This window comes from Elephantulus edwardii, unplaced genomic scaffold (assembly GCF_000299155.1).
Source record: "Elephantulus edwardii isolate Elephantulus edwardi_28Jun2011 unplaced genomic scaffold, EleEdw1.0 scaffold00210, whole genome shotgun sequence".
NCBI lineage: Eukaryota > Metazoa > Chordata > Mammalia > Macroscelidea > Macroscelididae > Elephantulus > Elephantulus edwardii.
In genome coordinates, this window is record NW_006399960.1 from 5,319,269 (window position 1) to 5,323,481 (window position 4,213).

General features: G+C 40.1%; 1 pseudogene; it reads left to right on the forward strand.

Moving 5' to 3' along the window:
- The first annotated feature begins 2,777 nt into the window (after positions 1-2,777).
- On the forward strand, positions 2,778-3,062 carry LOC102870333 (annotated as a pseudogene).
- Positions 3,063-4,213: the final 1,151 nt, after the last annotated feature.

Here is a 4,213-nt window from a genome sequence, read left to right on the forward strand (position 1 = left end):
GATTGTTGATAGATCTTCCACCAATCCTGATGCCACAATTCTCCTCATAGAGCCCAGCCTCTCGGATAATCTGCTCTGCATACATGTTGAATAGGTATGGAGACAGGATACATCTCACATACTTGACTGTAAGATTTACTCTAAGGCTACAGGAATTAAGACACTAGTGTAAAGCTCTTTAACATAAAAAAGAAATAGATCAATAGAACAGCAGTGGGCACATGCATATGCAGTCATGTGATTCTAACTAAAGATGTCAATGTATTTTCACAGAGACATTTCAACATGGTGCTGGAACAAGTGCAAGCAATGAGCCTCCATCCTTACACTACACCTCACCCAAAAGTGACTCAAAATGGGTCACAGACTTAAATATACATCCAAAAACTCTAAAAAAAAATCTTGATTCACTAAGGAGTTCTTGGGATACCAAAAACATGAACCATAAAAGAAAACCTTTGTAAATTAGACCTCATGAAAATATTTTATTTTTTTTTAAATCTGCTCTTGGAAGTGCTCTGTGAAGGAAATTAAAAGACAAACCATAGATAGGGAGAACACAAATGTTGCAGAACGCAAATGCCTCAGATACAGGTTGTAACCAGAACATAAACACAGGGATAAGAAAGCAAGCAACCTAATAAACCCAGAAAAATATTTGCACAGAAATAGTGCCTTCAAAGACAAACAAGTAAGCACAGGAAAAGATGCACAACAACCATCCGTCATTATGGAAATGTAAATGAAACCTACAATGAGATACCAAGGCAAAGACATTAGAATGGCTACAAATTTAAAAAAAAAAATTAAAAAAAAAACAAAACAACACAAAACCAAACCCACAAAACCTCCAGACAGTATCAATAGCTATGCAGACGTGGAGCAATTGGAATTCTTTTATATTGCTGGTGGTAATGCAAAATGGCTAGCCCCTTTAGAAAACAATTTGACTTTCTTATAAAGTTAAACCATTTGGATTAGCAATTATACTCCCGATATTTACCCAGGAGAAATAAAAACTTATGCTCATACAAAGCTCTATATGCATGATTATGGCATTTTTTTATTTGAAAAAGAATAGCAATAAAGGCAAAATTTTCATGGCATAAATCTGATTAGAAGTTGTCAAGGGCTGCCTGAGAGATCACAAAGAGGAGGAAGACATTTTTTTGAGTGATGGAGTAGTCTATATGTTTACTGTGACAAGGATCACGTAACTGAACAATTTCAGAACACACTGACTAGAAGCCCTAATCCACAACATAAACAGTCTTCCAAGCATCCTGGAAAATCTACAACTGGAAGAGGACCAAACAGATGAATGGGACCTTCTAAGAACAGGGTAAAAAGGGAAGCCACAGACTGGGAAAAAGTATTTGGTAATGACATGTCAGACAGGGGACTTATATCTAGAATTTATAAAATACTTGAGCACCACAACAAGATAAAGGTAAATAACCCAATTGAAAAATGGGCACAGAATATGAACAGACACTTCACCAAAGAAGACATTCAGATGGCCAACAAGCTCATGAAGAAATGTTCAAAATCCCTAGCTCTAAGAGAGATGCAAATAAAAACAACTGAGATATCATCTCACCCCAGTAAGAACAACAAACTACAACAGAACAGCAGACATCAAATGCTGGTGAGGTTGTGGAGAAACTGGAACTCTTATTCACTGTTGGTGGGATTGTTAAATGGTGCAGCCACTATGTAAGGCAGTATGGCGCTTTCTCAAAAGTTGGAAATAGAAATACCATTTGACCCAGCAATTCTAATACTGGGAATATATCCTAAAGAAACCATAACTGCCACCCAAGCAGATATATGCACACCCATGTTTATTGCAGCTTTGTTCACAATAGCAAAGAGCTGGAAACAACCCAAGTGCCCATCAACAAACGAATGGATAGAGAAGCTGTGGTATGTTCACACAATGGAATATTATACAGCATTGAAAAACAAGGAACTCATGAAATATACAAAATAGGTGACCCTAGAGGACATTATGATGAGTGAAATAGCTCAGTCACAAAAGGACAAATATTGCATAGTGCCACTGTTGTAAAATGGGACTGACATTGGGGTTGAGGGGAGACTGGGAAAGATGGAATAAATGATGTATACTGCATTCAAACAGATGGAGAGAACTGTTTAAAAGAGATATATGATTGGGTATTATTGTCATGACCGGAGTCCAGAATGAAGGCTGCATAGTGGAGTGGACTTAGGCAGTAGGATTTATATAAAAATGAAAGAATGTATCTTTTACTTTTCAAAGAGAAGAGCTAATGGGGGGGGGTAGAGGTGGGCAGGGAGAAAAATACAGAAACGAATGAATGGAAATCCAAAGTCTCTGTAAACGTTCATTACAATTAATTTAAAAAATAAAAAGAGAAAACCAAAAACAACTCAAAACCAACACACTGACAGTGATTAATCTGGGATTCAGTCTCTGAGCACCAGGGTGCTGCCCTGATGAGACTGCTGTGACCTCAGGCCTTTCAGCAGTCTCGCAGCTAGGGGAACTAAGTATCTTCTCCCACTCCCCTTTTCTTTAAGAAACTCTGAAGAGTGTGTCAGGGAAGTGTCCTGTCTCCATACCTTGTCAATCTATATGCAGAACAGATCTGGGAGGCTGGGCTCTATGAGGAGGAATGTAGCATCAGGATTGGAGGAAGACTCATCAACAACCTGCGTTACGGGGGAGCAGAAACCGGTCGGACCGTACGTGGTGTGTCTGCTGCTCGTGGGCGATTCTTCAACCAATCACAATGTCATCCAACACAGATGTATCACTTTCTTCATATGATGAAGACCAGGGATCCAAATTGAGACGAAAAGCTAAAGAGGCACCATTTGTCCCCATTGGAATGGCGGGCTTTGCTGCAATCGTTGCGTACGGATTGTACAAACTGAAGAACAGGGGGAATACGAAAATGTCCATCCACCTGATCCACATGCGAGTAGCGGCCCAAGGCTTTGTGGTGGGAGCAATGACTATTGGTATGATGTATTCCATGTATCGAGAACACTGGGCCAAACCTAATAAGTCTTAGAAGAAGAGATGCTGCCTCCGTCTTGTTAGTGTTGCTTGATTAGACCCTTCACTTTGAAGTTAGGTGTTTTATATTAAAAATAAATAATCTGAGTGGTTCCAGTAAGCACATGGTATTTTAGACACAGGCTTTCTTTATTGCATCCTCGACTTGCCTTGTGACCAAATTGCCGGTGCCCTGACCACTAACTAGCCATCCAAGGGAGTCAGGTTAGCAAAAATGAAACAGGCCGCCCAAATTCTCAAACTCTTAGGAGGAAATTCTCTTTGAAAAAGACAGCGGGCTGACAGTGAAGGACTTGCAGCGGCTGCGGTACACCCCGTGTCGTGTGGTGTGCTGTGTGCCCCGGTTAACTGGACTCTTTCCTGCCTGCCGTGAGGAGTGACCACGCACCTCAGTTACTCGAGCTCATTGACTCTTTCAAAACCCTCTCAGTAAACAAGATGGAGTACTGGCTCTCAGAGCAGAAAAAGTGTATATGTTTAAATTAATCCTAAAAATCTGGCAACAGCTGCTCAGAAGTAGTATTTATTTTAGAATTGTGCACATAAAGGCTGCTGTAATTAGAGAATTCTATTTTTTTTTGCTGCTGTCACGTTAAAGTAACTTTTCAATGTCCTGTTGAACAGAAGTTGTACGTTCTAATTGCTAATCCAACAGTAAATGAAGATCACTTTAAAAAAAAACAAAAACAAAAACAAAAACAAAAAAAACAACCTGCGTTATGCAGATGACACAACCTTGCTTGCTGAAACGAAAGAGGACAGCCTTCAATATGGATTGAAGCTCAACGTCACTGGGCCAACGGGCAGCATCATGATGGATAGATTGAGGTTGTTAACAGTTACAGCTTGCTTGGCTCCACAATGAAAACTCTGGGTACAAGCAGTCAGGAAATCAAAAGATGAATTGCATTGAGAAAATCTGCTGTCTGGGACTTTTCCAGAGTACTCAGAAGCAACGATGGCAGTCTAGAGACTAAGGTGCACCTGGTCTTTGCAATTACTTGTTCTGCATCAGAGAGCTGGACAATGACTAAGGATGACAGAAGAAGAATTGATGCATTTGAGTTGTGGTGCTGGAGATGAGTCTTGAACATACCATGGACCACCAAGAAAACAAATAAGTCTGTCTTGGAGAGGGTGAAACCA